The sequence below is a fragment of the Bubalus kerabau genome, chromosome 13 (assembly GCF_029407905.1).
Source record: "Bubalus kerabau isolate K-KA32 ecotype Philippines breed swamp buffalo chromosome 13, PCC_UOA_SB_1v2, whole genome shotgun sequence".
In the NCBI taxonomy this organism is placed as follows: Eukaryota; Metazoa; Chordata; class Mammalia; order Artiodactyla; family Bovidae; genus Bubalus; species Bubalus kerabau.
Window position 1 is genome coordinate 78,533,456 of NC_073636.1, and position 26,336 is coordinate 78,559,791.

General features: G+C 42.5%; 1 protein-coding gene and 1 long non-coding RNA gene across 2 annotated transcripts in view; one reads left to right on the plus strand and one right to left on the minus strand.

Annotated features, from left to right (window-relative positions):
- B4GALT5 (beta-1,4-galactosyltransferase 5) overlaps window positions 1-26,336 on the minus strand; it is a 77,088-nt gene that overhangs the window by 40,147 nt on the left and 10,605 nt on the right. The window lies entirely within an intron of this gene.
- Window positions 6,012-6,921, plus strand: LOC129626076 (uncharacterized). The gene is made up of 3 exons (XR_008701743.1): window positions 6,012-6,148; window positions 6,315-6,431; window positions 6,788-6,921. It is a non-coding gene; the product is annotated as an uncharacterized LOC129626076 (long non-coding RNA).

The following is a 26,336-nucleotide window of genomic DNA, read 5'->3' on the forward strand; positions in this document are numbered from 1 at the left end:
CCCACTCCAGTGTTCTTGCCTGGAGAATCCCAGGGATGGGGGAGCCTGGTGGGCTGCCATCTCTGGGGTCGCACAGAGTCGGACACGACTGAAGAGACTTAGCAGCAGCAACAGCAGCAGGGCCAAGACCCAAAGCCAATTACGATTCAAAAGGAAAGAACAATGGATACTTTGATCATCCTTTTCACCTCTCATCATAGCTGACTGTTTTCAGCACTGCTGGGATGAATTATGGGAAATGACCTGAAAGATCCGCTGTAGCCACTAAACTGGGACTGTGTCTTGAAAAAGACCTCGTCTCCAATTTTGTTCTTCAATTTTTTTTTTTTAAACTAATCTGTTCTTAAGGCTTTTCTGCAATTGCCAGTTCTGAAGTCAAGGTGAACATTCATTTTCATTCTATCCTTCATTGTTCTCTTCTATCTGTCATTCTCCGTCGCTACAGGCAGGAACATCACTGAGCCTTACCAGTGAGACCTGCTGCTGCTGTTGCTGCTGGCTGCTGCTAAGTCGCTTCAGTCGTGTCCGACTCTGTACGACCCCATAGACTGCAGCCCACCAGGCTCCTCCGTCCATGGGATTTTCCAGGCAAGAGTACTGGAGTGGGGTGCCACTGCCTTCTCCGAGTGAGACCTAATGCTGGTTAAACAAATATCACCTTGTTCACATGTCGGCTGAGCTCGCAGTGGACTTAACCCCCAAGCCCAAAGGACGGCCAGATTCTTCCTCAATGCACACAGTGCCATAAACACTGATGTCATCAGGCAAACAGTGAGGAGCTAACTCAGGAGACACGGCAAATGACACTGTAACTGTTTGACAGGAGGGGCAGGCTTACAGGACTTGCCCCCAAGCTCAGCAATTTGTCAGAGGAGCCAGTTGAAGAATTCCACTCCCCCAAATACCTCTCCACCCTCTTCCAGAAGGAATCTTGACCATTTCCTTTATAGTGCCACTTTTTCAGGTTTTCTATCTATTCCAAATGAGACAAGCTTAACCTGTGATTAAACATGCCATACAATATCAGAAAACCCATCAAGTCATGTTGGCCAGAGAGAAACCGTCTCTACGCACTACCACGGTCACTGTCCTTCCTCTAGCACAAATCAAGAGGGCTGCACAGGCTGCAGAAGTCGCTCACCAACCCTCCACGTTCCAGACACAGGGACCCTGGGTGTTCTGGGTGGTAAGGATGGGTTTTCGAGACTGCTGTGCAGCAAAGAACTCCTCTTAGAAATAAGACTCAGTACAAGAAGTCTGTATTAATTATTCCAAGAAGTTTCAAAAAGTAATAACAGCACTGACATGTGCTACGACAAGGATAAACCTGGAAAACATTACACTAAGTCAGGGACAAAAGCACAAACGCCGTATGATCTGCTTACAGGCGGTACCTGGGATAGACAAACTCGGAGGAACAGAGCGGAAATGTGATGACCAGGGCCCGCAGAAAGGGGGGCCGGGGAATTGCTTCAAGAGTGCAGTCTCTGGGATGATGAAAAGGTTCTGGATACGGACAGTGGTGGTGTCTGCACAATACTGTGAAGGTACTTAATGCCGCTGGATTTTATACTTAAGGAGATTACAACAGTAAATTTTAACTTTGCTTATATCACAATTTTTAAAAAGCCGTATGTAAAAAAAAAGAATGATAACAATAAAATTATAGGTGATAAATAATAAACCGAACCAAAGGGGCACAAGTTTTCTCTAAAATTCATTTAAGGTCAATGAAGGACCCTCCCTACTGTATACCACAGGGAAATATACTCAATATTATGTAACAATCTATAAGGGAAAAGAATCTGAAAAAGTACACACACACACACACACACACACACACACACACACACATAATTGAATCACTGTGCTATACACCTGAAACCTACAAGATATTGTAAATCAACTACACCTCAATAAAAAATATTTTTTAAACAATATTAAAATCAAATCATTTAAGAGTTGAAAGAGTCAAAACTCCCAAAGTGTCAAAACAGTGCAGACAAAGCTAACTGCTGCTATCATGCTGTTTTGCTTATCCAGCCTCAGGACCTCACATACCACATGTAAGTTCAGCCTGGACCGCTCCCTGAACACCTTGTCCGTATACCAATCGCATTGTCCACGTCTCCACCTGGATGTCCAAACTCAACTGGTCCAAAGCCAAAGCACGGTCGTTCCCACCCACGAACCTGCTCCACTGTGGTCCTCCTATCCTGGTTAATGGTACCTCTACCCTTTCACCCTCATCACCCCTTCATAGGTAGGGGTGTCAAGGCAAGCAGCAGGATCCTTTTGAAACAGCAGTCAAATGATCTCACTCCTCTCTATTCAAAACCCTCCAGTGAATTCTCATTTCACTGAGAAGTCCAACTCCAGACAATGGTCTCCAAGGCTCTAAACCAGGAGTCAGCAAATGTTGGGGGCCACTGCCCGTTTCTATAAACGAAGTATTACTGGCACACGGCCAGCTGGTTTCTGTATTGTCTATGGCTGCTTCAGTGCTACAAGCTGCAAGGCGGAGCGGAGTGGCTGCCATAGGGACCACAAGGCCCAAAACTCACACACTTGGCCCTTCACTGAGTCAGTCGGCCCAACCCAGCTCGCAAAGATCTGCATCTCATCCTCACCCTTCTGCCACCATCTCTTTTCACTCTCTGCCTCACTCGCTCTGCACCAGCCACCGCGGCTTCCTTGCTGTTTCAAGGGTACCAGGCAAGCTGGCCCCTTGAAGCCCTGCCCACATGGCTCTCTGGTGGGGCTGCTCTGCAGCAGACAACCACACGGCTTGCTCATCCAACTCGGGCAGGACCTGCCTGAACCAAACTTCATTTCAAATGGCAACCCTCCCCCGTCTCAAAAAACCCCCACATATCCACGCCTTCCCCCCCACCAATTATCTTTCTCCATATCACTGATCATCTAATATGATTCATGATTTTCTTTTTTTGTCTGATTTGACCACTACACATTAGAATATTAGCTCCATGAGGGCAGAGATTTTTTTTTTTTGTATGTTTTGTTCATTATCCCAATGTCTACAACAGTGCCTGGCATACCGTAGCAACCCAATAAAGATTTTGTTAAATATGGTTCAAAGAGCAGGTGTGGTACAGTTTGTTAGCCTATGGCCAAATTCAAGATTTCTGTTCTAATCGTTGGGGGTAAAAATCAAATAATTAACAAAAGAGATGGGGGGAAATTAGGATCCATACTTTAAAAGAATCTGAAACACAACATTGGCTTCTAACATTTCAAATAGAGACAAATACTTCTAAAGCTAAATTTCTCAATAATCAAAACACCAGCCTAGAGTTTCAATTAAGTAATAAATACTATACGTGCTCACAATTCAAAACCTGTTTTAAGCTGTAAATCTTCAATTTATTCATATCCTATTAAACAATTTTTAAACTTCAAAAATCAACATCTTAACTTATACATTTCTGGTTATTCTATTCCAATAGCCCATTAACATTGCTTTCCATTATCACCCTTTTAGCTGAAATGACCAGAACTAGAGGAAGAAAAATCCTGTTTTAAATAAGTAAAGAAATGACGTTTGCCAAAAAAAAAAAAAAAAAAGAAAAGAAAACGAACAAAAAAATCAACCAACCCTGTGCTAACAAAATTGGCAACTCTAGTTTTTATAAGCAATATTTTAAAGAAGAAAAATGCATCCTGCAAGTAAAGTTTAGAATGTTAGAAAGATGGTAACTTTTTCCCCCACTATCAAAAATACCAAGGAAACCTGAAATCTGTAAGAACTCCAGGTTTTGAATTTATCAAGTAGCAAACCAGCCCTACTGGTAGAGGGTTTAACAAACAGTTTTGATATTTAACAACACTAGCATACCTGAAATGACTTAGAAGTAAGTTTGTATACAACAGATAAAAATTTCCAACTAAGAATGATTAAGGAAAGCAATTATCTTAGAAATAAATTGTTTTCATCTCACAAAAAGCTAAGGTTCAGATGAGAAGCTGCAAATTATCTACACACAGACGTGTTGTCTGGCTAATCATATGTCTTCTGGTTTTCCTTTCACTTTCGAACGTGATTTAACTGCCAGTTTAATGGTTAAAAGTAACAATTTCAGAAGAAAACTACCTAGGGATAATTCCCAGTCAGCTAAATGACCTTGGGCAAATTAAAAAACAAAAACAAAAACCATTCTGTGCCTCAGTTTCTTCATCTATAAAATGAGGATAACAATACTCCTATCTCATTTAGGATTAAATGAGTTAACATTTGTCACATACTAAGAATAAAGCCCAGAACATAATAAACACTAGATTTATTTAAATATTTGCTATTATTATTATTCAATCCAGATTTCTAGATTCTCTTGAAATTTCAGTGCTGCGTAGCCTATTGGCTGTCCACTTTCAACAACATGCATCTTCTAAATTGACTCTAATCCTCATCAGGGCCTGTCCAGTCCTTACCAGCATTTATACCCTCTCATCTACCTGAAAAAGGAAAATACGTTCTAAAATCTGAGTTTCATTCTCCCCAGCCTCCAAGGAGTTGCTTTTATATTCATTAACTTTTTAATCTAACCACTCATCAATATTTAAGCTTCTACTACAAAGCAATGGGGATCCAAATACATTAAAATGGGACTATATCTTAGCATTTAAGAGCTTGGCCTCCAGAATAAGATAACCTGGGCTTGAGTGCTGACTTTAATCAAGGACTTCTCTGCCTGCCAATGCAGAGGACACAGGTTCGATCCCTGGTCCAGGAAGATCCCACATGCTGTGGGCAACTCAGCCCATGAGCCACAGCCACTGAAGCCCGAGAACCCTGGAGCCCGTGACCCATGACAAGAGAAGTCCACAACTGCAACAAGAGCCCGGTGCACGGCAATGAAGACCCAGCACAGCCAAAAATAAAATTAACCAATTAAAAAAAAAAAAGAACCACGGTCAAGTTACCCAGACTCTCTATACCTCAGTTTCCACACCTGTAAAATGAAGGAAATAACACCTACCCCATCAGGTAAGGAAGAGGAGTAACACCCACAAAGCCCAAAGAGCAGGACCTTGTGTATGGCTGGCACTCACATGCTAGCTTAGAATTCCTTTTAATTAAAAAAAAAAATTGGTCCCTGAACTGATGGAGGCCACATACAACACCAAGAACATGAGCGTGCAAATTAATGATGTGCTGTGCAATAGTATCGGTGCTATAACAGAAAGCGGTCAAGGCTTCCGTGTAGACGTAAATGACACACTGAAGAGCCGCTTGTTCAAATAACGCTATCCCCTTTCTCTGTGAACAGAGAGGAAGCAAAATGGGGTAGGATTAGCCTTCCATTCAGCTAAGACCAATGGCCGAGTCTGCACCCCGCTGCAGCTCAAGACTGAGCGTCTCACAGGCCTGCTGAAGGTTGGAAAGAACAAATCTCAGACTCCAAAGTTAGTGATTAGAACGGAGTGGGCCTTCCGCATGAGTCCCAGTTATTTTCGTAAGCCTTCTGTTTTAGGTTCATCTTCCAGAAAAAAAAACCTGTGATGATTATTTGTGAGTTTACACTTGAGTATTCTTTTTATCCATATTGTTATTTCTGTTTGTGAAGAGAGGTAAATAACTTCTAAGCTACCTTTAAAACCCGGGGTAACAAAGAGGACGATCATTCTGGGGAAATCAGCACTTAAAAACGCACCGCAGCAGGTCAATAAACTGATTTAACGAGTTTGTTCGGATGTGTCGTGGTTTAAAGGCTGACTTGAGAAAGAGGCCGCAGGGCATGTCCAAGCCTCGCCACCCCTTCCCCACGTGACCGCCTGCCCCAGGAGCGGCAGCAGGTGCCCGCCGCTCGCTCTCCCCCCTACCTGCACCACAAACCCCGCGGCTTCCACAGCGTCTCTGTTCGCAGAGCCCATCCCAACACGGCCACTTCCTAACCGACCAGAAATAAAACTGTGGCCCGGACAGACCTGCCTTTGACAACCACAGGCACAGCAGAGGCTGGGCTCTCAAAGGTCAGGCTCTGCGTGGCCATCCAGAAGGCCATGGGCTGGCGAAGGGCGGGGAGGAAAATGTTGGCTCCAAGCCTGCACCTGAGTGCTCCCCAGGCAATTAATTACTTGTCCCTTTCTTTTATGTCTGTCTGACTCCTAGCAGCTGCCTATCAAAAAGGTAAGGCGAAAATATAATTTTAAATCGTACAAAACAGATATTAGGGATCTCAGGATCGACGTATCCAGGCAACAGCTAGGAAAGTGCTGAAATAAAGGACAGTATTGTCCCAGAAATCAAATGCAGTTCACATTAACATTCAGACCAATTTTTTTTTCTTTTTCAGACCCAGTTTTTTAAGAGCTCTCAAAAACCTTCTGTCATAGACATTTCCGGATAGTTCTGAAAGCCTTTAAGAGAAAGAAAAGAGCAACCTCTGAACAGGAGGTTTAGAGTAATTAAGGTGAGAGCGGCTACAGGGAAGAGGGCAGCCTTCGAGCACCGCCTCGGGGCTTCTCTCCACGGCGCTGAGCTGCTGCCGTAACAATCTTCTCTGACTCAGCACCTAAGAGGCTCGATGGGCAGGGAGTACCAGAAAAAAAGCCATGCATTATTAATAAGAGCCTTGGCATCAAAGCAGAATGAACTGGAAAACAGTAAAATGTCTGCAAGTAACAGAAAGAGAAGCAAAAAGCTTAAGTCATTTTTGCCAGTGTCAGAAAGTCCACTCCAGCTCACTTTTCTTCGAAGCTGTCTTTTCTACTTTTACCCCTTAGTTTCAGCCCTAATTCTGATCTCTGTGTGCCCTTTGTCCCTTAGATTCTAAAGGGCTGTTTACATTCTGAGCAGACTTCTCCGTGTTAACTTGCTCCTGTCAGATTAGACTGGCCACGTGTGAGATCACAGTTAAAACAGACGGCCACAGTACTGTTCTGCAGAAGCCCAAGGAGCCGCCACACACAGGCTGGACCCCTTTCCATCGCCTGCAAGTCAAGAGTCTGTCTTCAAGAGTGACCTATGCTCCCAGTTCACAACAGGCAAGCCAAGGGTGATAAAATCTATATATTCTTTTTCTTTTTTGGGGGGATGTTCTTATTTTTTATATTTATTTTTAATTGGAGGATAACTGCTTGACAATATTGTGTTGGTTTCTGCCACACCAGGATCTAAACCAGCCATTAAGTATACTTATACCCCCTCCCTCTTGAACATATTTCTTCTTATAACCATTTAAGGGCCCCAGGGTCTACCACTGAATGATTAGGCAAGAATGCAGCTGGAAAACAGTTCAATGGTGAAAGACAATAACTCCAGTAAATCAAAATTCAATTCCACTTCTCTGGCAAAATATCAAATTAGGACAACTGAGCCCTCCTCTTAGACCAGTGGCTCTCAACCAGGAGTGACTTTGCTCTCCAGGGGACACCTGGCAGTATCTGGAGACATTCTGGGTTGTCCAAGCTGGGGGAGGAGGTTGCTAGGGGGTCTTACTAAGTAAAAGGCCAGAGATGCTGCTATACATTCCACACTGCACAGAACAGCCCCCAGCAACAAAGAATTACCCAACCCAGTATGTCACTGGTGCAGGTATTGAGAAACTCTGCCTTACATAAATCATTTAACTTGTTTGTGCCTAAGACTAATGTTTCGGAGAAGGCAATGGCAACCTACTCCAGTACTCTTGCCTGAAAAATCCCATGGATGGAGGAGCCTGGTAGGCTGCAGTCCATGGGGTCGCTACGAGTCTGACACAACTGAGTGACTTCACTTTTACTTTTCACTTTCATGCACTGGAGAAGGAAATGGCAACCCACTCCAGTGTTCTTGCCTTGAGAATCCCAGGGACAGGGGAGCCTGGTGGGCTGCTGTCTATGGGGTCGCACAGAGTCGGACACGACTGAAGCGACTTAGCAGCAGCAGCAGCAGCAAGACTAATGCTTGTAAGTGTTATAAAACATTTATTTTCTTTTTTTATAGTCAAAACTATGGTTTTTCCAGCAGTCATGCAGAGATGTGAGAGTTGGACCCTAAAGAAGGCTGAGCACCAAAGAATTGATGCTTTTGAATTGTGGTGCTGGATTAGACTCTTGAGAGTCCCATGGACTGCAAGGAGATCAAATTGGTCAATCCTAAAGGAAATCAACCTGAATATTCATCGGAAGGTCTGATACTGAAGCTGAAGCTCCAGTACTTTGGCCACCTAATGAGAAGAGCTGATTCACTGGAAAACACCCTGGTGCTGGGAAAGACTGAGGGCAAAAGGAGAAGTGGGAGGCAGAGCATGAGATGGTTAGAGAGCATCACTGACTCAATGGACATGAATCTGAGCAAACTCTGGGAAATAGAAGAGGACAGAAGGGGCTGGCGTGCTCCAGTCCATAGGGTCACAAAGAGCCAGACATGACTTAGCAACTGAAATAAAACACTTTTAAATTAACCATTAATACTGTTAGACAAAAAGCACACTAGTGATGATAACTTACTTATATATTCACTTTTAGATTAATCAACAGGTCATATTTCTTTTGAATTCCCTTTGAACTGGACATGTCTTCCTTAAACGGAGCAAAGACTAATACCATCTTTTCTACCAAATAAAGAAAAAACACTTGAGCAAGATTTATATAAACAAGTGTCTGCTTCCAACTATTACTAAGTAGCTACTTCAGACCAGGGATTCCTCGGAGAACAGCTAGAAAAGTCAAAAGAAAAAAAAAAAGAAAAAAAAAGTTGAGAACTTCAGAGAGTTGCTGAGGTAACCAGGACTCAAGGAGACAAAAATCCTGGAAAGGGGAGAATCCCTTGGCAGTGTGAGCCAACACACAGAAGTTGGTTTGTTCTTCAGGGTATTTGCCAATTCTGGGTACCAAGAACAAGGCTGAAAAAGGAGGCAGACAGTCTGGGCAAAGGACCGAAGACACCACGAAGAGGCAGAGGAATCAGCAGAGCTCCTGGCTGTTATCTCAGATCTAAAGAATCGAGTCTTAAGGGGCCAGGATCCCAGTGAAAAGGACTGCACCAGTTTTCCCTTTAAGAGATTTGCACAGTAGAATCCCAAAGGTGCACAGGTCCGGAGGCTAAGAGAGCAGAAAGCCTCTGAAGAGCACAGCTGGGTTTTTATCCATCCCCTCTGCTGAGGATTCAAAGATCAAAGTTCAGGCCACATCGTGGAGGACGGGCCAAGGTAAACAGCCCAGGTTCTCAGCTGGAACTCCTGCAGGGCTACGACCTAAGAGCAGGTGAGCAGAAGTAAACTCCACCCTGGCTGTGGTCAGCTAGGTACCCGGCAGGATAGTGGGATCAGCTCCCATCCGCTTTGCCTAGCAAATGAAGCGAGACTTCGCTGCTGCTGCTGCTAAGTCGCTTCAGTCGTGTCCGACTCTGTGCGACCCTACAGACGGCAGCCCACCAGGCTCCTCCATCCCTGGGATTCTCCAGGCAAGAACACTGCCATTTCCTTCTCCAATGCATGAAAGTGAAAAGTGAAAATGAAGTCGCTCAGTCGTGTCCGACTCCTAGGGACCCCATGGACTGCAGCCTACCAGGCTCCTCCGTCCATGACATTTGCCAGGCATAGGATAAATCATGTAAGGCCAACTACAGTTTTTTACACACAACAACCAATTTTCAATTGAAATTATCAGGCATGCCAAGAGACAGGACACCAGATGACTGAATATCAAAAGAACGAGACAACAGGAAAAATAATCCACAGGGGATACAGGTATTGGAGTCATCAGTCACGAGTTTTCAAAATAAGTACATTTGAGAAAAGAGAGAAAAAAAAATTAAGAAAAAAGATGGGGAGAAAAAAGAATTTCACCATAAATTGGAATCTATTTTTTTTAAAGTATAAAAATTCAAAAACTAAGAAATTAAGAATTTACTATGTGAGTTTAATATTGGATTCAGTTCAGTTCGGTCGCTCAGGCGTGTCCGACTCTTTGCGACCCCATGAATCGCAGCACGCCAGGCCTCCCTGTCCATCACCAACTCCCGGAGTTCACTCAAACACATCCGTCGAGTCGGTGATGCCATCCAGCCATCTCATCCTCTGTCGTCCCCTTCTCCTCCTGCCCCCAATCCCTCCCAGCATAGACATAGCAAAAAAAAAAAAAAAAAAAAGGAGAATTAATGAACTAGAAGTCATGACAACTGAAAACATCCAGACTGAAGCTTGCAAAGTAGGGGAAGAGACTAGAAAAATACAGGTTTGAACTGAGCACTAGCCTTAGAAAGTGCCTTAGCAAAGTAGTGTTTATGAACCCACTGGATATTATATGTAGAAATGAACACTGGTGCTACCTTTGACAATTATACAGCGTTTATGTTACTTGGCCATTTCCAGGACAGTACAATAATCAGAAAAATAATCTGTGGACTCAATGAGAAAGACTGTGAGTGCTTTCATGTGGTGAAGACAGAGAGTTTAACAATTCTTCACTTGCTCTCCATAGGTCTCAAAATTAAAATGATCAAGTCAGTGGTCAGATTCAAATGGCTCCATTTCTGCCCTATGGTAACTAGAACCTTAAAAATACCAATTTATAACATTTCCAACCAATATTTACTGCAAAAAATTTCAAACATGCAGCAAAGCTGAACTTTACAGTGAACACCCAGATACTCACCATCTTGTCTTTCTTTTGAAGTATATAGTTGATTTACAATGTTATATTAGTTTCTGGTGTACAGGAAAGTGATTCAGTCATACATACATACATACATATATTCCTTTCCGTTATGGTTTATTACAGGGTATTGAAGATAGTTCCCTGTGATATACAACAAGGTCTTGCTGTTTATCCATTCTCCGTATTATAGTTTGCATCTGCTAATCCCAAATGCTCAGTTCATCTCTCCCCTGCCCTCCCTTACTCTTAACTTTCTCATCACAAATACATCCATCTACCTATTCATCAATTCATCTTATTTTTTCATGCATTTCCAAGCAAATTACACAAATGAGTATACTGCCCTCTAAATACTTCAGCATACATATCATTAATAAGAGATCAATATTGACATAAATATTCCATAAAATGAGCACACGTCACTTACTGAGTTCTCACAGATGCACATACCTGTGTAACCCAAATCCCTATTAAGATATGAAACACAACCATCACCCTTCAAGTTTCCCTGAGACCCTCCTAGTCAGTCCCCATGCTCACTCCCCAATCCCAGAACAACTGCTACTTTTAACCCACTATTTGTCAGAACTGCATTTTAAACATCTTCAAAAGCTTCTAGTGTAAACAGTCAATCTTAGAACAGTAATGTTTTAAGGACAAAAATTAAAAGGATGAATATTTTAATTATACAATATTAAATGGAAGCACATTCCTGAAGTTAAATGTATCTACACAAGTAGGAAAGAAAGTGGTATCTTTCAATTCCAATAAACCACTTAGTGTGATATTAATAACAGTTAATTTACTGCCAGCATCTCTCAGTATGATCATATTTAGCTCCAAAGAAGACACACTGACTGCCAAGTCCAACGTATGTAGCCATTATTTAACAACTGTTCTTGTTTTCTAAAATTCTACTTTTATGAATCTAGGGAAGCACAAAATATTCTAGGGAAGAATCCTTACCATCAGACTTCCATTTTATCTATAATGTACATTCCATGAATATTTGGCGTTCCTTTCTGCATATGACCAAAATGAATTTCTTGTGGCAAGAATTGATTGCTCTCTCTGCTGTGAACTGGCATACCTGGCGGTATCTGGCAACCAGTTAATTTAACATAAATTAACAGATTATGCCTGTACTCTGGTCCTGGAATATTATTAGACAGATAGCAGACAAGAGCTGAGCAAGTAAGTGACCAAATGGTGCCTGTTGAACCAGGCAAAACTTCCTTGAGGATGATTTTCCTTTTCATTTCTGAGCCTTCCAATCAGATCAGTCGCTCAGTCGTGTCCGACTCTTTGCGACCCCATGAATCGCAGCACGCCAGGCCTCCCTGTCCATCACCAACTCCCGGAGTTCACTCAGACTCACGTCCATCGAGTCAGTGATGCCATCCAGCCATCTCATCCTCTGTCGTCCCCTTCTCCTCCTGCCCCCAATCCCTCCCAGCATCAGAGTCTTTTCCAATGAGTCAACTCTTCACATGAGGTGGCCAAAGTACTGGAGTTTCAGCTTTAGCATCAGTCCTTCCAAAGAAATCCCAGGGCTGATCTCCTTTAGGATGGACTGGTTGGATCTCCTTGCAGTCCAAGGGACTCTCAAGAGTCTTCTCCAACACCACAGTTCAAAAGCATCGATTCTTCGGCGCTCAGCCTTCTTCACAGTCCAACTCTCACATCCATACATGACCACAGGAAAAACCATAGCCTTGACTAGATGGACCTTTGTTGGCAAAGTAATGTCTCTGCTTTTGAATATGCTATCTAGGTTGGTCATAACTTTCCTTCCAAGGAGTTAAGCGTCTTTTAATTTCATGGCTGCAGTCACCATCTGTAGTGATTTTGGAGCCCAGAAAAATAAAGTCTGACACGGTTTCCACTGTTTCCCCATCTATTTCCCGAGGAAATACGAGTTGTTCTGATAAAGGCGAAGGTGCAGTACAGACAGGCCACTTCAGACGTCACTACTGTATGCAGCACCCAGTAAAGAATGTTCTTCCTCGCCAGGTGGTAAAGTCCAGATTTCCTCACAGGACTGAGACACGACAGCCACTTTGCTTCTGGATTGTTTTTTTTTAACACTTTAAGTTAGTATATCAAACTGTACATATCATATGAGGTCGAATATGTTTTTAAAATATTACACACATACCAAAAAAAAAAAAAGAGAGAAAGAGAAAGAATAGCACAAAATGTTAATAGCAATTTATCTTTGGGTTGAGATCTTAGGCTGTCTTTATTTTCTTTGTGCTTTGCTGTATCTTCCAGATTTAAACAGTGAATGTATTAGTTTTACAATCCAAAATAAATACATACTTAAAAAAATAAAAGAAGCAAAAACTATAGCAGCAACTGACCTGTAACAATGCCCCATCTCACCCTGGTTACAGACCTACAATGCCCTTTGTATCTGTTTTATCTTTCTGCTCACCTGCATATAGCCTGGTTCTCCCAGCAGCAAACCAATATGACACCCTACATACCCCATGTCTGTAAGGGCAGCAGCGATTCACATGTTTTAAACCTATGTCCCCCTGCAGTCACGCTTTCTATCTTTGGTGCAGTCCCACCTGCCAAGTTTTTTTGTTTTTTTTTTTTTAACTTATTCACTGTAGTCTGCATTATAAAAAACAATAGGTATGTTGAGCGTGCTTTTTCTATTTATACACAAACCTCTCTTTGCCTCATCCCCCACCAAAAAAAGAAAAAGGAAAAAAAAAAATCTTGGTATCATCATAGCACCATCATTCAATGCCATGTTTATGAGACTCCCTGATAAAACTGATGAAAAGTCCCTGGAATTACGAGACTGAGAATCAGCTCTAGTCTTGGTATCGCAGGGAGACTGAGTCAACCCTGTAACGTCTCTCAGATTCCATCCCCCACCTGTGCAACACAGAGGCAGCTGCGGTGACCTTGAACGTCCTCTCCCACTCTTTCACGCTGTGACCCTGTGACTGTGACTTAGTCCAGAAAACACATCCAAGATTACAATCTCCCAACAGGCAGACTATCCATCATCGAAGCCGGTTAACATTTATTGGGCATGTTCACCATCGCCAAGGACCTTGCTAAGCGCTTCACTGTGAGGTAGGAAACTGACATTATCCATTATCCAGCGAGGAAACTGAAGGAGGTACAGAATGTTCAATAAACTGGCCTGAAGTCACAAAACCAGCAGACTGCAGAGGTGGGGCAAGAGCTTAGAAGGTGTGACTCCAGAACTCATTGCGGGTTTATATCTCCCGGGGGCAGGCAAATTCTCCTCCTAAACAGGACACGACAGCAGGCGGCAGGCGGAACAGTGTAACTGTTTCTAAAGGCCTGCGAGAAAAATGACTGACTGGCTGACGGAGAGAGACAGGGAGGCGGGAGGGAGGAGCAGTAGAGTGAAAGGGGGGGAGAGAGAGGAGAGAATGAATTCTGTACCTGATTGCCAGCGCTCTAGGAATTCTAAGTATAAACATCCTTGCTAGTCTCATGGTTATACATTATCAAGAAACAAGCTTCCTTTCCTCACCGTTTTCCAAAAGCCTGACTGACCTGACTGTGCTGTGCTCTGCTGTTAGACAGCAGTGCAAACGAGGTTACAGTGCCAGGCTGACCCCCAGGGCAGGCCTGCAGCTTTGCGGACAGAAAAACTCTGAGCAGGAGGAGGAGCCTGGGGTGCAGTGCTGTGCTGTGCTGAGTTGCTCAGTCGTGTCCGACTCTTTGCAGTGCCATGGACTGCAGCCCGCCAGGGGATTCTCCAGGCAAAAACACTGGAGTGAGTGGCCATGCCCTCCTCCAGGGGATCTTCCCCACCCAGGGATCGAACCCAGGCCTCCCTCATGGCAGGCGGATTCTTTACCATCTGAGCCACTAGGGAAGCCCTAGGGGAAGTCCCCCAATTCCTGACGTGTTCCTCATACTTAACACCAGTCACAAGGGAGAGCTAGCATAATGGGGACAAAGGCACAAAATAATCTCTGTACCTGGAAAATAACTCAAAACCACATGACGGAAACCCACTGTCAACCTGACAATTAGCCACATCATTCCATTTGCCAAGAAATGACGGCACAGAGATGACCTGATAAGTAAGAAGTCTAAGCTGCTCTTCCTTAAAAAGCAACAGACAGCTTAAGTATACTTTGAAGACCTTAATTTTCACATTAGTTTCCAAAGAGAAGTTCGAGAAGTTTTGATCCTCCTACTTCAAAGTCCCTTTCTAAGTACAAAGAGATGAATTGTGCCCAGATCAGGGGAAAAAAAAAAAGAGGGCTTATCTAGGCTTCACACCCACCACTTCTGTGGGCCTATTCCAGTAATACAGTCATTTAAGTGTCAGTTTTTCCACACAGCTAATGACATCTATTTCTCTCCTTCGAACTATAAAAAGTTCATACTTCCTCCTCCTAAATCAAAAGGAATGAAAAACGATGACTGGAAAACTCAGTATAATCAAATTCATCTTCCTCCTCTAGGGGCAGCATCACTGCTGCTGGGTATGTCTGACTCTGGGACCCCATGGACAGCACCGCGCTGGGCGCCTCTGTCCTCCTCTATCTCCAGGGGTTTGCTCAAATTCATGTCCACTGGCAGCGTGGGATTATCCAAGAGCATCACCTCTAAAGAAAAAGCAGGCGTGACCTCAAAGCAAGTTCTATGACCTTGAACAGATTATTTAACCTCTCCAAGCCTTGGTCTCCTCATTTCTAAAACATCTATGTCTCATGGAGCTAGAGTGTCAATGAGGAGGACAATAAATGCAAAACACTTTTAGAAAGGCTCAACAAATGGAAGTGGCACCTGCTGCCATGTGGCTGGGAGACAGAGAAAGACGGACTGCTGAGCTGGGAGACAGCGAGCCAGAAACACAAGCTACTGCAGAGATAGTCACTTCTGCAAAAGACGGTTTCTCCAACACCCAGCCCCTCAGTCAGAAGAAACACTCAAGAGGGAAAGAAGAGTCATCACAATTACATGGGCTAAACGTCACTTCGTCAGCCTCTAGTTAGCTACGTATGTGCAGTCTATAGGAAGAAATCAAGAGTAGCTTGTGCGTTAAGAGACACAGAAAATAGTCTAAAAAGAAATCCAGACAGGTATAGTGACACTATTTTCAGTATGCAAAACTCAGGTGACATGGTCAAGGCAAATAATTTTTTCCAAAAAAATGTGAGTTTACTTATCAAGAAGTTTTATACAGTGCCATCTCCTTTCCCTTTCCTTCTAAAAAATAAAAATAAAAAAAATTTCAGTCCTAAAGGAAGCCATTAGATGGGGCCAAGCTAAACGGGACTTCCCAGATGGCACCGTGGTGAAGAATCCGCCTGCCAATGCAGGAGAGATGCAGGTTCCAATCCCTGGGTCAGGAAGGCCCCTGGAGAAGGAAATAGCACCGCACTCCAGTATTCCTGCCTGGGAAATTCCATGGACAGAGGAGCCTGGTGGGCTGCAGTCCACAGGGTCACACAGAGTCAGACACGATGAGCACCACCACCACACCGAGCCAGGTAGATGCCTGCATCAGGGACAGACAGGGGAGACACAGAGGGATGTCTGAGCCGAGCAGGATGCGGACACTGCCCTGAATGGAGTGTCAGAGCCAGAAAGGGTGAGAAAAGCATCCAACAGAGAAGAGGGGATGCCAGGGTGTGGTTCCAGAGTCCAAGCAGGGCTGGAGGGAGTAGCCTGGGGCAGGCTTGTAGAGAACCCAAGTGCGATGATGAGGGAAGACAGCCCAGCCAAGAGAGAGAGGTGAACTATGTTCAGGGTGAGAAACATGTCCAAACAGGGACTGGACACAGAGGAATACAGAGTTCCACAGTGATAGTGAAGTCGCTCAGTCATGTCCGACTCTTTGCGACCCCATGGACAGTAGCCAACCAAGCTCCTCCGTCCATGGGATTCTCCAGGCAAGAATACTGGAGTGGGTTGCCATTTCCTTCTCCAGGGGATCTTCCCGACCCAGGGATTGAACCCAGGTCTCCAGCATTGTAGGCAGACGCTTTACCGTCTGAGCCACCAGGGAAGGCCAGGGTTACATACAGGGGATTAATCAAATAAGTAAATTTTAATAACAGCAAGGAAAACGGGAGTTAGGACTCTCACTGTTAGAGAAAGGAGTTACAAATATGGAAAGAAAAAACAAAACAAAACTAAAATGAACCCTGAGATTTGAGGTTTAAATTGTGGATACTGCTGTGAACTCACCATTTTATACACACACACACGGAGAAATAAATACAGATGTAGTGTGTGGGTGTGTAACAGTGTGTGTATACCTACATATATTCCAGAGCTCTATGCATTGATAAGAAAACCTAGAGGTCACAGCACTCCAACAGCAATGAGTGCATCCAGAAGCAGGATCTTGGCTTCTAAGAACCCATTCTCCATTAAAAAGCACCATGTTTTAGATAAATAGCTGATTCCAGGTCTGGGATAAAGAAAGCACAAAGTGTGCCTAGTACAACTTGTTATTCCGGAAAGTAAGGAAGTACTCGAGAATGAGAGAGACAGAAGGACCGACACCAGGGCAAGGGAGCCCCCCTGGCCTGATCAGACAATTGAGCATGAATACAAATAATAAGAGTAAACAGATTAAAGCCACACGTCCATGCTGATAACACATTTTTTATTAAAAAAGCATGGCTTTATGTAAATAAATACATGGAGAAGTCTGATGAAGAACAATATTTATATATAGTTTTTTCCTTTCTTTTCCTTTAAATTTATTAAGGACCTTCCCACAAAATACATACTGAATACTGAATACAGAAGGGAAGAGAGTCACTTTATGGTGGAAACCCTCCTCAGAAACCTTCTCAGTCGAGGGATAAAAGCAAACATCCTCCGCGATGGGGCAAATCACATTCCTGTGTCCTCCGACACGCATCACGAGGACATTCACACCACTGCTGCGATTTTACCGCCAAAGACACAGAACCTGGATCTAACCACAAGGAAACATCAGACAAAGTAAGAGACAGGCTACAAAAGAGCTGGCCTGTCATCCTCAAAAGTGTCAAGGTCATGAAATTCAAGGAGAAACTGAAGAACTCTTCCGGATTTTCCTGAAGGAGACCAAGGAAACGTTACGTGGACCACAGTGGGTGATTCTGAACTGTATCCTTTTGACATAAGGGACATTACTGGGGCCACCTGCCAAAGCCTGAGTGGGGGTCAGGGATTCGATGGCCACAGAGGTAGAGTATCAGTGTTAATGGGTGGACTGTCCTTGGCTGGAATATCCTTCTTTGTTGAAAAACAGACTCTGATATTTGGGAGTGAGGGGACATAATGTCACCAGATGGTTCAAGAAAAAGTCACTAAACTACACATGCAACTCTTTTGGAAGCTTGAGATTTCAAAACGTTTTTAAAACCATATTTTTAAAGAATGTCTGTATGTGCATAACTGAGTCACTCTGCTGTGCAGCAGAGCCTGGCGCAACAGTGTAAACCAACCGTACTGCCATTTATTCAAATTCCATTTATTCAAATTCCATCGTTATTTTGTCTTACAGTCAGTTCCACTATCAGACTTATTTTGAAAGTACACATTTGTTCCAACACAAGTGACATATTTGGGAACAACCTGAGGAAAGCTGGAATTTTGTGTTGCTTATGTGCAATTTAGCCCATGAGCGATACCCAGAAAACTACAACCGACTGAACAGACACACACCTATGTCTAACATCTGCCATCGACCTTGGTTCATCTCGAGCGAGCATCCCATACACACTGGATGTTACAACATCCAATGCTCTTTCAGCACACTTCACAGGAACTCTGGAGTTGCAATTCTTCGGACTGCCTACTTCCACCAGCAAATTTCAGGTCTTTTTCAAAACAAAGTGTTCTATTTTTCGGTGTTTCTTAACCATTTAACATGTGTAAAACTGTGCTGGTTTCATTAGGTTCCGTATTTTTTTGTTAATACAACACTAATTTAGTTTTTAAGTGTTGGGTGCCTAACCCCATCTTGCCCATAAGCTCTATGGTTTTTATTCAACAGTTTTGTACAGCATAGTGATTTTTAGGAACATATAAGTCATGTTATAAAAGAACTAACTGCATTTGATATAATCATCTTTACCAAAAAGAATAAATTGCATGCCATCAATGGTGTTCCCCTTATGTACATATAGGAATGGGGAAAAAAAGAGGGTGGAGAGAGAAAGTTTGGTTACTCTTGACAAACTGGAGAAAAAAACATCAGACTGGAGAAAAATAACCAAGTACAAGTAGGGTTTTTCTATATATCTTTTACTTATTTAGTTGGCTGCACTGGGCCTCAGTTGCAGCATGTGGGATCTAGCGCCCCGACCAGGGACTGAACCAAGGCCCCCTTCATTAATGAAGAGTGCAGAGTCGTAGCCACTGGACCACCAGGGAAGTCCGTTAATAGGTTTTTAAGAAAGATTTTATTTCTGTTTTGTAGAACCCAATCAAAGGAGGAGATATATCAAATATTACGCTTTCCCATTAAATTAGCCACATTATAACATTTAATAAAATGTGAGATCCTTCTATTTTAACTTTATTAATAGTGTTTAGGAATGAGACTACACTGATGTGACGTCACAAGGGCTAGAACTTCCCATCAAGTTTTCCACATGTTTTCTTCAGAGCTTTCAAGAGTCATCTGCCAGAAATAATCTTATATAAAGACATTATGTTTAGTTAAAATGAGAGAAACAGAACTAACCAGGAAAAGATATTACAGCAAAGAGATGGTACAAGATTATTCCAACACAAACACTCAAAGCATTCATTTAACTGCCGCCACCCTTATAACGTCAATTCTCTCAGCCTAGCAACTCCTAAGGTATAAAATTTTTAAATATCTCTCCGTGTATATAAAGAGAAGGAAACAATGAAATGAAAATACTTGGGATGAAAAGATGATTATGAATAAATTACGGTAAACTCCTTTATCATCCTTAAAGTTGATTAAATAGCTCAAAAATATTGCTCAACAGAACAAGGGTGGTAACATTTGTTAGATCCTAAAAAACATGATTCATTCTGGAATGCTTCTGATGACACAAGCTTACTAAAATAATCTACTGGTGAGTTTGTTCAAAATTCACAATGAAGAGTCAGTTTTTCACACAAACAACAGAACCCAAAACTATGGCTTCACCTATGCGGACTGTTTTACTCTTTTAATGATAGAACTAATAAATTAATATAACTAATATTATAATTAAATCAGTGGTGGTGTTCGTGTGTGGTTACTGGGGAATTTACTAAACACAAATCACAAAATCTGTGCCAACACAAGTCCTAAAAGTAGTAGTTTTGCCATTCGTTCCTCTGCGAGGTTGGCACCTGGCTCTGGTCAAGTTCAGTTCAGTCGCTCAGTCATGTCTGACTCTGTGACCCCATGAAATGCAGCACGCCAGGCCTCCCTGTCCATCACCAACTCCCGGAGTTGACTCAAACTCATAAATAGCTGCTGCAAACCCCAGCAATATATTCTCAGAAAAACAGGCCAAGAGAACCACAAGAACACAGGTGGTATACACGTGAGCAGCAATCGTCTGCTCCCAGGGCACCTCGGAGACCTCAGCATCCTCAACCACACCACCTGCTTCTCAAGCTCAGCGCTGCCTTCGAGGTATCACCAGAGCACAGAAGGGTCTATTCTTGGCAAAATCTGACCTCTGCTCTTCCAGCTCTAAACATCCAGGGTTTGAAAGAAGGATGGGATAATAGAAAAAACATAAATCCTCTGGAAACTGCACTGTAACCAACTCTCTACTGGGTACAAGTTCACCCAAGTGTCCCTTCCCCCCTCTACTCCAGTTGAGCACTGTTTGAGGAACTTTGAGAAGGCAAGGGGACAATTATCTGTCCAGCATCTACCTGGTACCAAACCACGCAAACTCTGACAAATACTCCCTCCTTTAATCCTCTCAATAAGCCTGTATTTATAAACTTCTAGTCTTCCCTTTTTATATATCAAGAAACACTCATTTAGGTAACTGGATCAGCAAACAGCTGAACAAAAATGAAACTCAATTATCCAAAGGTTTTAAAAGTACAGGTTATTAATTAGCCTCAGCTTAGACTTTTGTCTTGTTGGGGGAAGGGGCCATTTCACATTCACATTCTTCACAAATAGAAAGGTCACATCGAAAATCACCTTTGTTCATGGGAGTCCATTATACCATGTACTCTACTTTTGTATACATGTTGTATTATGTATATAATGAAATAAAACAATTAAGGGAAAAAAATATCTTCGTCATTCAGTTCAGTTCAGTTCAGTCGCTCAGTTGTGTCGGACTCTTTGCGACCCCATGAATCACAGCACACCAGGCCTCCCTGTCCATCACCAACTCCCGGAGTTCACTCAAACTCATGTCCATCGAGTCGGTGATGCCATCCAGCCATCTTATCCTCTGTCATCCCCTTCTCCTCCTGCCCCCAATCCCTCCCAGCATCAGGGTCTTTTCCAATGAGTCAACTCTTCACATGAGGTGGCCAAAGTATTGGAGTTTCAGTTTCAGCATCAGTCCTTCCAATGAACACCCAGGGCTGATCTCCTTTAGGATGGACTGGTTGGATCTCCTTGCAGTCCAAGGGACTCTCAAGAGTCTTCTCCAACACCACAGTTCAAAAGCATCAATTCTTTGGCACTCAGCTTTCTTCACAGTCCAACTCTCACATCCATATATGACCACTGGAAAAACCATAACCTTGACTAGACAGACCTTTGTTGGCAAAGTAATATCTCTGCTTTTCAATATGCTATCTAGGTTGGTAATAGGCTTCCCTAGTGGCTCAGAGAATAAAGCGTCTGCCTGCAATGCAGGAGACCCAGGTTCGATCCCTGGGTTGGGAAGATGCCCTAGAGAAGCAAATGGCAACCCACTCCAGTATTCTTGCCTGGAGAATCCCATGGACAGAGGAGCCTGGTGGGCTACAGTCCACGGGGTCTCAAAGAGTTGGACATGACTGAGCAACTTCACACACACACAGGTCGGTCATAACTTTCCTTCCAAGGAGTAAGCGTCTTTTAATTTCATGGCTGCAATCACCATCTGCAGTGATTTTGGAGCCCCCAAAAATAAAGTCTGACACTGTTTCCACTGTTTCCCCATCTATTTCCCATTAAGCCAACCCAAAAAGTAACTCTTCCCTAAAGTTAATTTCCCACAGTGCCAAATGAAATTTAATTAAATCCAAACCTTCTAATTCACACAGACCTGAAGATTTCTGGATACTTAAAAGCAGAATGAAAAAGTCAGGCATGCCAAGTCAACAGCGAAACAGAAAAATCAAGCCAATACCAAAACCAAATGTTTCACTTCCTCCCACTCACATTCACACACTCTCTCTCTCTCTCTCTGGGATTCCAGTTGTCCCTTGCAAACAAAGCAAATGATGGGTGCCAGCCTAACACAAGTCAGCTCAAAAATAACCTTAGCAACAGAGGCAAGGTTATTTCTACCTTCCACCCATCAGCAAGACTAGCTGCTTAGGAATAACAGACTTACTTTTCATAACAACCATATGGACTTCCAATTTCAGAAAGTGTTTCTTCCTTATCGCTCCTCGGAAGAAGTAAATATAAAACAATTTCTCATTGCCTAGGCAAAAACTACCTCTCAAATTAAATACTGATGCGCATACTCAAAACAAAAAGTATAGCTTTGATCACAAATTTGAAAACACCAAAACCACTAATCTAAATATTTTTCTAATTCAAAACTATAAACAATGCCCTTAGCAATATACAAGAAACTGTATATACTTCTTCCTAAATCAGGACTGAGTGTTTTCCTGTTTATCGATTTTTATTTTATCTTCGTTTTTTTGGCCATGCCATGTGATTTCAGGATCTCGGTTCCCCAACCAGGGATTGAACCCAGGCCCACAGCAGTTAAAGTGCTGAGTCTTTACCACTGAACTGCCAGGGAATTCCCTGTTTATAATTTTTTCATCTAGATTTCAAGTTAAGGAACAAGACAAACCATTAATACATTCATTTGTGATTTGCAAGTTCGAAGCATTATCCTACACATACTATATAAGATACAAAGCACCTCAAAGGGTTAAAATCCATATTGAATCTCAAATAGGGAAAACTTCAGAACCCCTACTTGTCATCTGCCCACAAACCAGCACCTACCCACACCCCCCAGCTCAAAATCAAACATCTGTCTGAACTGGGCAAATTAATCTGCAACTGAGCTAGGAATCATACTTTCTATTACAATTAATATCTTTACAAATCCATTGTGTTTTCATTTGATCCTTTTTAATTCTTCACCTTGAAGTCTTAATAGCACAACATGCCCAAATGAGCAGAGAATCAGCTAACTGTACTTTTTAGGACCTCAGATCTGTCCACCTCCACCTTACTTTATCAATTTAACAAATAGTATTTATTGAGAACCTACTTCCCTGATGTCTCAGATGGTGAGGAATCTGCCTGCAATGTTAAGAGACCCAGGTTCAAGCCCTGGGTCAGGAAGATCCCCTGGAGGAGGGTATAGCAACCCACTGCAGTATTCTTGCCTGGAGAACTCCATGGACAGAGAAGCCTGACGAGTTACAGTTCATGGGGTTGCAGAGGATCGGACACGACTGAGCAGCTAGCTAACACTAAGTTCTAGGCAGGGATACAACAGTAAACAAGAAAGATGAGGCCCATGCATTTGACACCGAATTACAGATCCAAGGACAGGCAGGAGTATTTGCGTCAGCCAGAGAAACGCTTAAGGGAAGAGCCTAGTCTATGCTGGAAACCAGGCAGGAAGTCCATGGGGCTGGAGGGAGAGAAGAGGCATAAATGAAACTGAAGAGGAAGGCAGAAGCCAGACCACAAAAACTTTTCTAAGCTACCATAAGGAGACTGAACTTTATCCTAAAAGCCATGAAAGCCACTGAAGTGTAGAGGACAGACAGACTAATCCTTATCTGACAAATGCTCTCTGAGAACTTTATCTCTATGGCACTGAGAAAGTACCAGACGTCTGTTCTAAAACTGATACTTCCAGGTGGAAAGGAAGAGACCTCAGCATAAAAACACATCCTCCCTCTGCTGGTCGAGAGCATCTAAGAAACTTCGTTATAAGAAACGAAGTGGTCACTGCTCACCACCATCGCCATGACTCTGTTCAGGAGATAAACATCGGAAACATTCCATGTTTAAATATAAACACCCCCAGGTGGCTCAAGGGGAAAGAATCTACCTGCATTGCAGGAAATGCAGTCTCAATCCCTGGGTTGGGAAGATCCCCTGGAGTAAAAAATGGCAACCCACTCCAGAATTCTTTCCTGGGAAATCTCATGAACAGAGGAGCCTGGCAGGGCTACAGTCCACAGGGTCACAAAAGTCTGGTGTGACTTAGTGACTAAAGAATAACAAATATAAACACCACCAAAAGCAAGTACAACCAATGGGCTCGGCCGGGGGTGGGCGGGGTGGGGACAGTGTTAAGAAATGAAATGTGTCTTCATGAATTTCTTTAAAAATTTTTCTGCCTTAAATATCTACAATAAAATATATCCACTATTATTCTTGGCAATTAAGGAATGTTAACATCAACTGACCCTCAATTAAACACATCCTCTGGGAATATAAAAATCACTCAAAATTCTGAAAAGCTTTTACTAAAATGAAGCCATGCTCCCTTGTTGAAGACTTAAGTAACAGAGCTATGGTGTTCAGATTATTCATCACTGTATCCCCAGACCTAGCACACAGTAAGGGGTTAACACAGAGATTAAGTTAGCTTTAAGAAAACAGCCAAATCAAACGAACGCAAAGTCAAGTTTGTAACTTTTTTCTTTTATTACAGGCTCCAAAACACAAAAATTTCCCAAGGACCCGCCTGTTTTAAGTCACTATCATTATCACTCACATTTGGATAAGTACACTGGAGACTCAGCTGATACCAGGGGGGAGAAAAAATCAAAGTGCCAAATTTTACTATGTCACTGCTGCAGAAGTCCAGCAGGTTTTACACGTTAGACTCTTCTATTTCCTCATTCTTTAACATTCTCTTCGTTTTCTGATAATATTATAAAGGAAACCGGAAAGAAAGAAACCACGTGTTCCTATCACACACCTCCTAGTCAGCCAGGCCACCCTCCTGGCAGGCCGCTCGTCATCACCGCCTGCCAGCCTGTGCCTGTGGCGAGGACTGGGGAAACAGTGCTCTCCTGAATAAAGAACTACTGGTATTCAAACAATCAGAAGGAAAAAAAAAATCACATTTACCATCAAACTCAAAGCCATGCATCCAGGTCTACGCTCTAAGCATCACCACATATTAAACAGCAAAGCATGAAAAGTGCTGGTTAATCCAGATCCGAGGCCAACAAAATGCCAAGTGACATTTAGTTTACTTTTCACTTTCGTCAAAATCAACATACGCTTTCATTTCTGTATGGAAGAAAGAGTGAGCCCAGTGTTTCATGGACTATGCTTATCAATCTATAATACTTTCTAAATTTCTCTTCTAACTCTTATGTTTAACCACTAAAGTGTACGTCCCCAACACCAAAAATTTGGTGTTCTAACATCTGGCCCTGTCTTACATGGATTTTCGGAGAACTGCGATTAGAAACAGAAAATACTTAAATGCAAGTGACATTTCGGTCCTACTGAGCAAAATAATCAACAAACATCAGAAAGATTTACATTTCCCCCCCTTTATCAGAAGAGTCATAGGACTCTTCAAATACTTGAAATATCAAATGGAATCTGCAGAGCGTGTCAACTTTGGCAAAGAGAGTAATCATTTTGAAGACCAAGAATCAGAAATCAAGAAACAAAGATCAAACTTAAACGAGAGGGGGAAAAAAAAAAGTAAGAGAAAGATAAACCAAAAAACCTTGCCTCCTGCTTTCTCAAAAATCAGCTCAGTTGCTCATGAAAGGTTTCCATAAGTTACTGACACGCTGCCTATGGAAACCTTTCTCAAGCAAAAAATAAATAAATAAAAAGAAATGGGTACAATGTAGGGAGCAAAAGTTAAGTCATAAAACTTACCAAGTAGTGTATTTTTTAAAGTAAAAAGGGAAAATATAAATAAATTTATATTTATTATATAAATCTGAATCTCATTAAAGTTAAAAGCTTTTGCATATCAAATGACACCTACCAATAGAGTGCAAAGACAACACGCAGGATGGGAGAAAATACCTGCAAATCCTGTATCTGTAATGGTTTAATATTTTAACAATATAAAGAGCTCTTAACAATAGACAATCCAATGTAAGGAGGGCAAAAGGAAAAAATAAATAAATAAATAAACAAAAAGGGTAAGGGAAGCTGAACAGACCTTTCACTAAATAAGATATACAAATAGCCAATAAACACATGCAAAGATGTTCAACCTCATTACTCACTAAGGAAATGCAAACCAAAACTACATAGAGCTACCATTTCACACCTATGGGGATGCCCTACACTTAAAAAAATACACCAGAAAATAAGTGTTGGCTGCAAGACTGGAGAAATTAGAAACCTCACATATTGCTAGTGGGAATACAAAATGGCGCCAGCACTGTGGAAAGTCTGGCAGTTCCTCAAAGAATTAAACAGGATTACTGTTGTACTGTTATGTTTAGTTGCTCTGTCATGTCCAACTCTTTTGCGACCATGGAATGTAACCCGCCAGGCTCCTCTGTCCATGGAATTTTCCAGGCAAGAATACTGCAGTGAGTTGCCATTTATAACTCCAGGGGATCTTCCTGACCCAGGGATCGAACCC